Below are 14,275 nucleotides of genomic sequence, written 5' to 3' on the forward strand. Positions count from 1 at the left end.
GGAGCAAGCTATAAAGCAGTGGAAATCGAGGCCTGCTTTCACATTGGCGGCAGCGGCAGCATCGAAGAAGCATCCAAGTAACAACCTGCCTTTTTGCAGATAACGTCGGCTGTCCTGTGACGTCGCTGCCGTGCTTGCTTCAATCTTTGTGGGCGTAGCTCAGCGAGCGTCTCTGCTGCAAGCCCTCTTTGTCCGGATCACGCCGCAGTCTTCATCAAGCGCCACCGTCGAAGAGCAAGCTATAAAGCAGTGGAAATCGAGGCCTGCTTTCACATTGGCGGCAGCGGCAGCATCGAAGAAGCATCATCCAAGTAACAACCTGCCTTTTTGCAGATAACGTCGGCTGTCCTGTGACGTCGCTGCCGTGCTTGCTTCAATCTTTGTGGGCGTAGCTCAGCGAGCGTCTCTGCTGCAAGCCCTCTTTGTCCGGATCACGCCGCAGTCTTCATCAAGCGCCACCGTCGAAGAGCAAGCTATAAAGCAGTGGAAATCGAGGCCTGCTTTCACATTGGCGGCAGCGGCAGCATCGAAGAAGCATCCAAGTAACAACCTGCCTTTTTGCAGATAACGTCGGCTGTCCTGTGACGTCGCTGCCGTGCTTGCTTCAATCTTTGTGGGCGTAGCTCAGCGAGCGTCTCTGCTGCAAGCCCTCTTTGTCCGGATCACGCCGCAGTCTTCATCAAGCGCCACCGTCGAAGAGCAAGCTATAAAGCAGTGGAAATCGAGGCCTGCTTTCACATTGGCGGCAGCGGCAGCATCGAAGAAGCATCCAAGTAACAACCTGCCTTTTTGCAGATAACGTCGGCTGTCCTGTGACGTCGCTGCCGTGCTTGCTTCAATCTTTGTGGGCGTAGCTCAGCGAGCGTCTCTGCTGCAAGCCCTCTTTGTCCGGATCACGCCGCAGTCTTCATCAAGCGCCACCGTCGAAGAGCAAGCTATAAAGCAGTGGAAATCGAGGCCTGCTTTCACATTGGCGGCAGCGGCAGCATCGAAGAAGCATCCAAGTAACAACCTGCCTTTTTGCAGATAACGTCGGCTGTCCTGTGACGTCGCTGCCGTGCTTGCTTCAATCTTTGTGGGCGTAGCTCAGCGAGCGTCTCTGCTGCAAGCCCTCTTTGTCCGGATCACGCCGCAGTCTTCATCAAGCGCCACCGTCGAAGAGCAAGCTATAAAGCAGTGGAAATCGAGGCCTGCTTTCACATTGGCGGCAGCGGCAGCATCGAAGAAGCATCCAAGTAACAACCTGCCTTTTTGCAGATAACGTCGGCTGTCCTGTGACGTCGCTGCCGTGCTTGCTTCAATCTTTGTGGGCGTAGCTCAGCGAGCGTCTCTGCTGCAAGCCCTCTTTGTCCGGATCACGCCGCAGTCTTCATCAAGCGCCACCGTCGAAGAGCAAGCTATAAAGCAGTGGAAATCGAGGCCTGCTTTCACATTGGCGGCAGCGGCAGCATCGAAGAAGCATCATCCAAGTAACAACCTGCCTTTTTGCAGATAACGTCGGCTGTCCTGTGACGTCGCTGCCGTGCTTGCTTCAATCTTTGTGGGCGTAGCTCAGCGAGCGTCTCTGCTGCAAGCCCTCTTTGTCCGGATCACGCCGCAGTCTTCATCAAGCGCCACCGTCGAAGAGCAAGCTATAAAGCAGTGGAAATCGAGGCCTGCTTTCACATTGGCGGCAGCGGCAGCATCGAAGAAGCATCCAAGTAACAACCTGCCTTTTTGCAGATAACGTCGGCTGTCCTGTGACGTCGCTGCCGTGCTTGCTTCAATCTTTGTGGGCGTAGCTCAGCGAGCGTCTCTGCTGCAAGCCCTCTTTGTCCGGATCACGCCGCAGTCTTCATCAAGCGCCACCGTCGAAGAGCAAGCTATAAAGCAGTGGAAATCGAGGCCTGCTTTCACATTGGCGGCAGCGGCAGCATCGAAGAAGCATCCAAGTAACAACCTGCCTTTTTGCAGATAACGTCGGCTGTCCTGTGACGTCGCTGCCGTGCTTGCTTCAATCTTTGTGGGCGTAGCTCAGCGAGCGTCTCTGCTGCAAGCCCTCTTTGTCCGGATCACGCCGCAGTCTTCATCAAGCGCCACCGTCGAAGAGCAAGCTATAAAGCAGTGGAAATCGAGGCCTGCTTTCACATTGGCGGCAGCGGCAGCATCGAAGAAGCATCATCCAAGTAACAACCTGCCTTTTTGCAGATAACGTCGGCTGTCCTGTGACGTCGCTGCCGTGCTTGCTTCAATCTTTGTGGGCGTAGCTCAGCGAGCGTCTCTGCTGCAAGCCCTCTTTGTCCGGATCACGCCGCAGTCTTCATCAAGCGCCACCGTCGAAGAGCAAGCTATAAAGCAGTGGAAATCGAGGCCTGCTTTCACATTGGCGGCAGCGGCAGCATCGAAGAAGCATCCAAGTAACAACCTGCCTTTTTGCAGATAACGTCGGCTGTCCTGTGACGTCGCTGCCGTGCTTGCTTCAATCTTTGTGGGCGTAGCTCAGCGAGCGTCTCTGCTGCAAGCCCTCTTTGTCCGGATCACGCCGCAGTCTTCATCAAGCGCCACCGTCGAAGAGCAAGCTATAAAGCAGTGGAAATCGAGGCCTGCTTTCACATTGGCGGCAGCGGCAGCATCGAAGAAGCATCCAAGTAACAACCTGCCTTTTTGCAGATAACGTCGGCTGTCCTGTGACGTCGCTGCCGTGCTTGCTTCAATCTTTGTGGGCGTAGCTCAGCGAGCGTCTCTGCTGCAAGCCCTCTTTGTCCGGATCACGCCGCAGTCTTCATCAAGCGCCACCGTCGAAGAGCAAGCTATAAAGCAGTGGAAATCGAGGCCTGCTTTCACATTGGCGGCAGCGGCAGCATCGAAGAAGCATCCAAGTAACAACCTGCCTTTTTGCAGATAACGTCGGCTGTCCTGTGACGTCGCTGCCGTGCTTGCTTCAATCTTTGTGGGCGTAGCTCAGCGAGCGTCTCTGCTGCAAGCCCTCTTTGTCCGGATCACGCCGCAGTCTTCATCAAGCGCCACCGTCGAAGAGCAAGCTATAAAGCAGTGGAAATCGAGGCCTGCTTTCACATTGGCGGCAGCGGCAGCATCGAAGAAGCATCCAAGTAACAACCTGCCTTTTTGCAGATAACGTCGGCTGTCCTGTGACGTCGCTGCCGTGCTTGCTTCAATCTTTGTGGGCGTAGCTCAGCGAGCGTCTCTGCTGCAAGCCCTCTTTGTCCGGATCACGCCGCAGTCTTCATCAAGCGCCACCGTCGAAGAGCAAGCTATAAAGCAGTGGAAATCGAGGCCTGCTTTCACATTGGCGGCAGCGGCAGCATCGAAGAAGCATCATCCAAGTAACAACCTGCCTTTTTGCAGATAACGTCGGCTGTCCTGTGACGTCGCTGCCGTGCTTGCTTCAATCTTTGTGGGCGTAGCTCAGCGAGCGTCTCTGCTGCAAGCCCTCTTTGTCCGGATCACGCCGCAGTCTTCATCAAGCGCCACCGTCGAAGAGCAAGCTATAAAGCAGTGGAAATCGAGGCCTGCTTTCACATTGGCGGCAGCGGCAGCATCGAAGAAGCATCCAAGTAACAACCTGCCTTTTTGCAGATAACGTCGGCTGTCCTGTGACGTCGCTGCCGTGCTTGCTTCAATCTTTGTGGGCGTAGCTCAGCGAGCGTCTCTGCTGCAAGCCCTCTTTGTCCGGATCACGCCGCAGTCTTCATCAAGCGCCACCGTCGAAGAGCAAGCTATAAAGCAGTGGAAATCGAGGCCTGCTTTCACATTGGCGGCAGCGGCAGCATCGAAGAAGCATCCAAGTAACAACCTGCCTTTTTGCAGATAACGTCGGCTGTCCTGTGACGTCGCTGCCGTGCTTGCTTCAATCTTTGTGGGCGTAGCTCAGCGAGCGTCTCTGCTGCAAGCCCTCTTTGTCCGGATCACGCCGCAGTCTTCATCAAGCGCCACCGTCGAAGAGCAAGCTATAAAGCAGTGGAAATCGAGGCCTGCTTTCACATTGGCGGCAGCGGCAGCATCGAAGAAGCATCCAAGTAACAACCTGCCTTTTTGCAGATAACGTCGGCTGTCCTGTGACGTCGCTGCCGTGCTTGCTTCAATCTTTGTGGGCGTAGCTCAGCGAGCGTCTCTGCTGCAAGCCCTCTTTGTCCGGATCACGCCGCAGTCTTCATCAAGCGCCACCGTCGAAGAGCAAGCTATAAAGCAGTGGAAATCGAGGCCTGCTTTCACATTGGCGGCAGCGGCAGCATCGAAGAAGCATCATCCAAGTAACAACCTGCCTTTTTGCAGATAACGTCGGCTGTCCTGTGACGTCGCTGCCGTGCTTGCTTCAATCTTTGTGGGCGTAGCTCAGCGAGCGTCTCTGCTGCAAGCCCTCTTTGTCCGGATCACGCCGCAGTCTTCATCAAGCGCCACCGTCGAAGAGCAAGCTATAAAGCAGTGGAAATCGAGGCCTGCTTTCACATTGGCGGCAGCGGCAGCATCGAAGAAGCATCCAAGTAACAACCTGCCTTTTTGCAGATAACGTCGGCTGTCCTGTGACGTCGCTGCCGTGCTTGCTTCAATCTTTGTGGGCGTAGCTCAGCGAGCGTCTCTGCTGCAAGCCCTCTTTGTCCGGATCACGCCGCAGTCTTCATCAAGCGCCACCGTCGAAGAGCAAGCTATAAAGCAGTGGAAATCGAGGCCTGCTTTCACATTGGCGGCAGCGGCAGCATCGAAGAAGCATCCAAGTAACAACCTGCCTTTTTGCAGATAACGTCGGCTGTCCTGTGACGTCGCTGCCGTGCTTGCTTCAATCTTTGTGGGCGTAGCTCAGCGAGCGTCTCTGCTGCAAGCCCTCTTTGTCCGGATCACGCCGCAGTCTTCATCAAGCGCCACCGTCGAAGAGCAAGCTATAAAGCAGTGGAAATCGAGGCCTGCTTTCACATTGGCGGCAGCGGCAGCATCGAAGAAGCATCCAAGTAACAACCTGCCTTTTTGCAGATAACGTCGGCTGTCCTGTGACGTCGCTGCCGTGCTTGCTTCAATCTTTGTGGGCGTAGCTCAGCGAGCGTCTCTGCTGCAAGCCCTCTTTGTCCGGATCACGCCGCAGTCTTCATCAAGCGCCACCGTCGAAGAGCAAGCTATAAAGCAGTGGAAATCGAGGCCTGCTTTCACATTGGCGGCAGCGGCAGCATCGAAGAAGCATCATCCAAGTAACAACCTGCCTTTTTGCAGATAACGTCGGCTGTCCTGTGACGTCGCTGCCGTGCTTGCTTCAATCTTTGTGGGCGTAGCTCAGCGAGCGTCTCTGCTGCAAGCCCTCTTTGTCCGGATCACGCCGCAGTCTTCATCAAGCGCCACCGTCGAAGAGCAAGCTATAAAGCAGTGGAAATCGAGGCCTGCTTTCACATTGGCGGCAGCGGCAGCATCGAAGAAGCATCCAAGTAACAACCTGCCTTTTTGCAGATAACGTCGGCTGTCCTGTGACGTCGCTGCCGTGCTTGCTTCAATCTTTGTGGGCGTAGCTCAGCGAGCGTCTCTGCTGCAAGCCCTCTTTGTCCGGATCACGCCGCAGTCTTCATCAAGCGCCACCGTCGAAGAGCAAGCTATAAAGCAGTGGAAATCGAGGCCTGCTTTCACATTGGCGGCAGCGGCAGCATCGAAGAAGCATCCAAGTAACAACCTGCCTTTTTGCAGATAACGTCGGCTGTCCTGTGACGTCGCTGCCGTGCTTGCTTCAATCTTTGTGGGCGTAGCTCAGCGAGCGTCTCTGCTGCAAGCCCTCTTTGTCCGGATCACGCCGCAGTCTTCATCAAGCGCCACCGTCGAAGAGCAAGCTATAAAGCAGTGGAAATCGAGGCCTGCTTTCACATTGGCGGCAGCGGCAGCATCGAAGAAGCATCCAAGTAACAACCTGCCTTTTTGCAGATAACGTCGGCTGTCCTGTGACGTCGCTGCCGTGCTTGCTTCAATCTTTGTGGGCGTAGCTCAGCGAGCGTCTCTGCTGCAAGCCCTCTTTGTCCGGATCACGCCGCAGTCTTCATCAAGCGCCACCGTCGAAGAGCAAGCTATAAAGCAGTGGAAATCGAGGCCTGCTTTCACATTGGCGGCAGCGGCAGCATCGAAGAAGCATCCAAGTAACAACCTGCCTTTTTGCAGATAACGTCGGCTGTCCTGTGACGTCGCTGCCGTGCTTGCTTCAATCTTTGTGGGCGTAGCTCAGCGAGCGTCTCTGCTGCAAGCCCTCTTTGTCCGGATCACGCCGCAGTCTTCATCAAGCGCCACCGTCGAAGAGCAAGCTATAAAGCAGTGGAAATCGAGGCCTGCTTTCACATTGGCGGCAGCGGCAGCATCGAAGAAGCATCCAAGTAACAACCTGCCTTTTTGCAGATAACGTCGGCTGTCCTGTGACGTCGCTGCCGTGCTTGCTTCAATCTTTGTGGGCGTAGCTCAGCGAGCGTCTCTGCTGCAAGCCCTCTTTGTCCGGATCACGCCGCAGTCTTCATCAAGCGCCACCGTCGAAGAGCAAGCTATAAAGCAGTGGAAATCGAGGCCTGCTTTCACATTGGCGGCAGCGGCAGCATCGAAGAAGCATCCAAGTAACAACCTGCCTTTTTGCAGATAACGTCGGCTGTCCTGTGACGTCGCTGCCGTGCTTGCTTCAATCTTTGTGGGCGTAGCTCAGCGAGCGTCTCTGCTGCAAGCCCTCTTTGTCCGGATCACGCCGCAGTCTTCATCAAGCGCCACCGTCGAAGAGCAAGCTATAAAGCAGTGGAAATCGAGGCCTGCTTTCACATTGGCGGCAGCGGCAGCATCGAAGAAGCATCATCCAAGTAACAACCTGCCTTTTTGCAGATAACGTCGGCTGTCCTGTGACGTCGCTGCCGTGCTTGCTTCAATCTTTGTGGGCGTAGCTCAGCGAGCGTCTCTGCTGCAAGCCCTCTTTGTCCGGATCACGCCGCAGTCTTCATCAAGCGCCACCGTCGAAGAGCAAGCTATAAAGCAGTGGAAATCGAGGCCTGCTTTCACATTGGCGGCAGCGGCAGCATCGAAGAAGCATCCAAGTAACAACCTGCCTTTTTGCAGATAACGTCGGCTGTCCTGTGACGTCGCTGCCGTGCTTGCTTCAATCTTTGTGGGCGTAGCTCAGCGAGCGTCTCTGCTGCAAGCCCTCTTTGTCCGGATCACGCCGCAGTCTTCATCAAGCGCCACCGTCGAAGAGCAAGCTATAAAGCAGTGGAAATCGAGGCCTGCTTTCACATTGGCGGCAGCGGCAGCATCGAAGAAGCATCCAAGTAACAACCTGCCTTTTTGCAGATAACGTCGGCTGTCCTGTGACGTCGCTGCCGTGCTTGCTTCAATCTTTGTGGGCGTAGCTCAGCGAGCGTCTCTGCTGCAAGCCCTCTTTGTCCGGATCACGCCGCAGTCTTCATCAAGCGCCACCGTCGAAGAGCAAGCTATAAAGCAGTGGAAATCGAGGCCTGCTTTCACATTGGCGGCAGCGGCAGCATCGAAGAAGCATCCAAGTAACAACCTGCCTTTTTGCAGATAACGTCGGCTGTCCTGTGACGTCGCTGCCGTGCTTGCTTCAATCTTTGTGGGCGTAGCTCAGCGAGCGTCTCTGCTGCAAGCCCTCTTTGTCCGGATCACGCCGCAGTCTTCATCAAGCGCCACCGTCGAAGAGCAAGCTATAAAGCAGTGGAAATCGAGGCCTGCTTTCACATTGGCGGCAGCGGCAGCATCGAAGAAGCATCCAAGTAACAACCTGCCTTTTTGCAGATAACGTCGGCTGTCCTGTGACGTCGCTGCCGTGCTTGCTTCAATCTTTGTGGGCGTAGCTCAGCGAGCGTCTCTGCTGCAAGCCCTCTTTGTCCGGATCACGCCGCAGTCTTCATCAAGCGCCACCGTCGAAGAGCAAGCTATAAAGCAGTGGAAATCGAGGCCTGCTTTCACATTGGCGGCAGCGGCAGCATCGAAGAAGCATCCAAGTAACAACCTGCCTTTTTGCAGATAACGTCGGCTGTCCTGTGACGTCGCTGCCGTGCTTGCTTCAATCTTTGTGGGCGTAGCTCAGCGAGCGTCTCTGCTGCAAGCCCTCTTTGTCCGGATCACGCCGCAGTCTTCATCAAGCGCCACCGTCGAAGAGCAAGCTATAAAGCAGTGGAAATCGAGGCCTGCTTTCACATTGGCGGCAGCGGCAGCATCGAAGAAGCATCCAAGTAACAACCTGCCTTTTTGCAGATAACGTCGGCTGTCCTGTGACGTCGCTGCCGTGCTTGCTTCAATCTTTGTGGGCGTAGCTCAGCGAGCGTCTCTGCTGCAAGCCCTCTTTGTCCGGATCACGCCGCAGTCTTCATCAAGCGCCACCGTCGAAGAGCAAGCTATAAAGCAGTGGAAATCGAGGCCTGCTTTCACATTGGCGGCAAGGGCAGCATCGAAGAAGCATCCAAGTAACAACCTGCCTTTTTGCAGATAACGTCGGCTGTCCTGTGACGTCGCTGCCGTGCTTGCTTCAATCTTTGTGGGCGTAGCTCAGCGAACGTCTCTGCTGCAAGCCCTCTTTGTCCGGATCACGCCGCAGTCTTCATTAAGCGCCACCGTCGAAGAGCAAGCTATAAAGCAGTGGAAATCGAGGCCTGCTTTCACATTGGCGGCAGCGGCAGCATCAACCTGCCTTTTTGCAGGTTAGTATTTTTATACTTCGTACTTTTTTCCCTGACCATGTCCCAATGTGATCTTGTGAGCTTACGGTTACTGTTTTAGACTCCACCATTGAATGTAGTGACTGTACTTCTAAATTTCACACCGGAAAATGCTCAGGATTCTCGGACACGACAATTAGGTCAAAAGAAGATGCATACCGCCTGGCTTGGCGCTGCACGTCTTGTAGAAGACAGAAATTACGTGTGCAACCCAACAAATCTAGTGATGATTCTGACGCGCGGGACGTGCGGCAGTTGTTAATGACAATTAACGGAAAGCTTGACCAGCTGTTGCCACTCCCAGAGGTAGTTGAAGGCATCGAAGATACTTTACAATTTCTGAGCGAACAGTACGATGAACTGCCACAACGAACAGAGCGAAATGAAAATGATATCAAGGAACTAAAACGCAGAACCGAAAGGCTTCAGGGAAACGAGAGTGACGTTAATCAGCTGCAAGCTGAAATTGACCAACTTGAATGGAGGAGCCGTCGCTTAAACCTGGAATTTCATGGGATTCAGTAATCTGAAAAAGAAAACCTGCTCGAAAAGCTAAACAAAGTAGCCATGAAGCTAGAACTTCCACAGCTCTCAGAAAATGACGTTGTTTCAGTTCACCGGCTGCCGTCAAAAAAAAAAAAAAAGATACCGGGTATAATCTGTCACTTCGCGAAACAAGCCGATAGGAACCGCTGGTGGAAAAGCAGAAAGAAGTTGCGTGAATCGAAAGACGATGTATTCCTGCTTGAAAATGTGACAAAAAGGGCCCGTGATTTACTCTTTGAGACAAAGATATGGGTGAAGCGAGCGAACTACAAATGTGTGGCATAGCAACAGCCGTGTTCTTGTCCGACAAGCAGACGGTGAACGCGCAGTGGCTGTTTCTACCGCGAGGGATGTTGATAAGCTCGTTTAAAAACAGTTCTTGATAACGATAACTTGTGCAAGTGGGGAGACTTACATATTTACACAAGTAATCAGTCAGCATTTAGGTAAAAAATTTCTGCAATCCTTTAAAGGCTTTCATCTGAACATCCGCTCAGTCTCAAATAAAAAAAACGTCTTCTACTTGTTTTTTGAACAGCTAGGGCAATCATTTGATACCAAACTGTGAACAGAAACATGGTCGATGAACGATAGAGATGTTTTCCGTATCCCAAATTACAGTACCTTCTACTTAAATTGGTCATACTCTCGCAGAGGCGGAGTATGCATCCTGGTAAAGGAAGTATTCGAGTGCGAATTACTGCCCGAACTCTCTGCAATAACAACTGACTATGAAGTTCTAGCAATAAAAATGCATAACACCGTTATTATAGTATGTTATCGCCCTCCCAGTGGCAGTGTTAGCAATTTTTTTGGTAAATTAGAAGAAATCTTTGAGTTTGTTAATAAACATGGGTTTGATTTAATTTACGGCAGGGACATCAATATTAATATGATGAAAAATGATTCCCAAACTTTACAATTAGATATTTTACTGAAAGTGAATCGTTTAGTGAATGTAATTAACTTACCCACTAGAGTTACTGAAAATTCATCATCTTTAATTGATATTCTTTTTACAAATTTTACCCCTGAAAACATTAAGGCGAGTGTATTTGCTTATGACCTCAGCGACCACTTATCTATATTTATTTCCGCCAAAGGGCATGTACAGGAAAAGGTAACGCAGCCAATGCAGCAGATGCAAAAAATAACCCCACGCAGTTTGTCCATATTTCGGGCACAAATAGAAAATGTTTGTTGGGAAGATGTATATAAATCCAACGAAGCAAATGGGGCCTACGAAAAATTTCTTCACATTGTCAAATCGATATATGAATCTAGCTTTCCCATAGTGCGCGTTAAGCCAAGCAAAAAAATTCGGAAGCCATGGATTAACTCTGAGCTTCGCAGACGAATCGCATATAAAAATGTTCTCTATGGCAAGTTTATTTCAACTGAAGATATCTAATTATTCCGCCAATACAAAGTATACCGTAATCGCCTAGATAAAGATATAAGAAAAGCTAGACGAGAATATTTTGCAAATTTCTTTGCAACTGCTGCTGGATGCTCTGAGATTATGTGGAAAAGGCTCAACTCTGTATTAAGGCATCATCCGCCTATCAGTAAACTTCTTGAATTACATATTAATGGCATAGAATTATCTGGGAAGCGGCTTGCAGATACATTTAATGCAAGTGCAGGTAATATGTCTATGCTACCAAATGATCTTAGTAATATTCCGGTTAACAGCAACACTATTTTCCTTAAACCTGTGGATGAAAACGAAATAAGCCACATAATTCAAAATCTAAACAAGAGCAGTGCGAAAGATATTGACGGGTTACAGATAAAACCTTTAAAATACGTTGTTGATATTCTGGCTCCATGCATTGCATATATTTTCAACCTTTGTCTCAATCAGGCTATTTTTCCCAGTAAAATGCAAGAAGCTCGCATTAGTGTCCTATATAAAAAAGGTGACAAAAATGACATGAGCAACTTTCGTCCAATATCAATCCTCCCTATGTTCTCGAAGGTACTTGAAAAGGTAATTTTAAATGGGTTTATGGATTTTGAGCAAAATTAACTTCTAAATGAATGCCAATTTGGCTTTCGCAAAGGTCTCAGCACGGAGTGTTCCTTACTTTCTCAGAAAGAGTTAATTTCAAGGGCAATTGATGAGAGATAGCTGGTTCTGGGGTTGTTTGGAGATTTTACAAAAGCATTTGATTGTGTCAATCATTCACTTCTAATTAGGAAACTCCTACGTTATGGCTACGGCGGAAAGGCTGCATCCCTCATCACATGTTATTTAGAACACCGCAAGCAAAGGGTCGGTATTAATGATGAACTCTCTGGTCCACTGCCCGTTTCTTGTGGCGTGCCACAAGGCAGTATTTTGGGACCTTTCCTCTTTAATTTATATATTCATGATATCATTAGTATCAGTATCAAGGCAAACTATATAATTTATGCCGATGATACTAGCATACTTCTGATAAGAAAGTCGGCGGATGAATTAGTTGAGGAAGCAAACTTAATCCTTCAAAGATTACATGAATGGACATGTAAAACTAGTCTTAAAATAAACACAAACAAAACAAAAGCAATAGTTTTCCGGAGCAAAAATAAAAACGTAATAATTAACACGCCTATATTGCTAAATTTAACGCCTATCGATATTGTTCCATGCTTTAAAACTTTAGGCGTTATTTTCCAAGAAAACTTATCATGGGATATGCACGTAAATTCCTTGGCGACAAAATTATCTCAAACAATCGGGCTTGTTTACCGTAACCGTCATATACTACCAACAAAAATAATGATGCTGATTTTCAACACACTGTTTCTTTCTAGTCTAAACTACTGTCACTTAGTTTGGGCTACCACCACACAGGTAAATTTGGAAAAACTTTATGTACTGCAAAACAAATTCTTACGAGTCGTAGAAAACGTTCCAAAATATGTTCATACACGTGATTTTTTTATAAAATATAATATAATGGTAATTGCCAATATGTACGATTATCGACTCTGTAGAGCATACAAACAAGAAATAAAAAATGGAGTCAGATTTCTAAGAACACTAGCGGATCTAAAAATCAACATTACAACTTATACGACAAGGACGAGAGAGTTTTGGAAAGTGGAAACTGTTAGAACGACATACAGACAACAAACTCTTCGTAACAGTCTGCCAAGGCTACTGAATAAATTTCACAACGAAACCAATGGATTGGAAAATACCTCTTTGCAAGCTTTGTATAGGTATTTCTGCCTGCACTAGATTTTTTTCCCCTGGCTTTCGCAAATTGTTTTTTTTCCCTTATCGGAACTAACTAGTCCCATTGTATATATTATATTCTTGGTTCTTTCGTTTGTTCAGTCTGTATATCTTTAGTCTGTAGTCTGTATTTAGTATTATATATTTCTCGCCCTCGTGTTTTTTCGAACAGTTGCGATACCGTTATGCCTACCATTGCTTATTTGTCCTTATTGATTGGAGAGGCTTTTTTCTTTTTCTTTTTAATATGCCCTGTTGTTAGGACAAACATTTTTTTGTTCATTTGCTTTGCATGGTTCGCGATGCTTAATTTTGTGCAAATGGCATTTGCAAACAATGATGCCTCTGTGTGTGCTACCGCTGCGCAAACGCCAATGCCCTGCGGCTTCGTCAAGCTGTCCATGTGGCAGCTTTTTCTGCATGCCCCTCGCGTCATGTACTGATGCGTCATGTACCGATGCAAATAAACATCATTGTCATGTGTAAGCGGGTCAGAAGACGGCTACCCGCTGGTGTCTTGCCTAACCGCACGTATTGGTTTGTTTAGATGCGCCTCACGGAGCTCCCCAAAGGTGTTCGTCATTCCTAACTCGAGAAGACGTTTATTGGACGTAGCGATGGGGAGATCGAGGGCTCTCTTGTAGAGTTTGCGGAGAATCACTTTGAGTGCGTTCTCATCGCATTTGCGCAGGTGGAGGTACGGTGCCGAATACAGGATCCGGCTGGTCACGAACGCATTTGCCAGCCGCAGGGCGTCTTTGCATCGTAAACCCCCGTTTGTTAGAAACCCGGCGGACCATGGGGCCCACTTGGTCCCCCACCTTGCGGAGCTTTTAGAGAGTTGTTTCAATCTTGCGGTTCCGGTGAATAAAGAGTCCCAATACTCTTACCTCCTCGCGTTCGGGGATTGGACCGCTTAGCAGGGAGAGGGCGATTTTGGTTGTACATTTCGGATTGGGCCGAAGCTGCACGAATTCCGATTTGCTCTGGGAGCATTCAAGACCGCAGCGGCGTGCGTATTTGTCCACAATAGACGCCGCTTGCTGCAGGTTGGTCTCGATGTCTCCTACCGAACCATGTGTTGCCCACAGAGTGATGTCGTCAGCGTACAGAGCGTGCTGCACGCCGGGGACCGCACTCAGTAGAATAGGGAGCCTGACCATGGCCAAGTTGAAGAGGAGTGGCGAGAGAAGCGCTCCCTGTGGCGTCCCTCGCGTACCAAGCTGGTACGGGCCATGTTCTGAGTGTTGCAGACGAATGTCAGATTGCCGATCCGTAAGGAATTGTTGGATGTATCCAAATGTGTTTTATCCACAGTCTGTTTGGGACAGGTGTGTAAGTATAATATCGTGGGTCACGTTGTCAAACGCCCCCTTTAAATCCAAGGCAAGAATTACCTTATCGTCGCTGGGGTGTTCGACCGGAGCCAGGATCTCCCGATGGAGTTGGAGCAGAACATCTTGTGCGGACCGGTGTAGGCGGAAGCCGTACATGGTGTCTGCGAAGGTGTTCTATATTTCGAGGTAGTTAGACAATCGGTCGCGGACCATGGTCTCCATTACCTTCCCACACAAGAGGTCAGGGAGATCTGCCGGATATTGTCCATATTAATGGCCTTACCTGGTTGGGGAATAAAGGCCATGAGTGCTCTTTTCCAATCCACCGGGAGAGGCACTCCTCCCTCCCAGATGGTATTAGAATACTCAAGCAGCTGCATGTACGTGGGATCAGGGAGGTTCGCTAATGGCTTTACCGTCACCTTATCCCTGCCTGGAGCTGTCCCTCTCTTCATTTGCGCCAGGGCCACTTTGAGGTCGTGAAGTTGGAACGGGCG

At 50.0% G+C, this 14,275-nt stretch overlaps 1 pseudogene; it reads left to right on the top strand.

Moving 5' to 3' along the window:
* Positions 1–9,582, top strand: part of LOC119459358 (uncharacterized) — a 32,247-nt pseudogene extending 22,665 nt beyond the window's left edge.
* The last annotated feature ends 4,693 nt before the right edge of the window (positions 9,583–14,275 follow it).

The sequence above is a fragment of the Dermacentor silvarum genome, chromosome 7 (assembly GCF_013339745.2).
Source record: "Dermacentor silvarum isolate Dsil-2018 chromosome 7, BIME_Dsil_1.4, whole genome shotgun sequence".
Lineage (NCBI taxonomy): Eukaryota > Metazoa > Arthropoda > Arachnida > Ixodida > Ixodidae > Dermacentor > Dermacentor silvarum.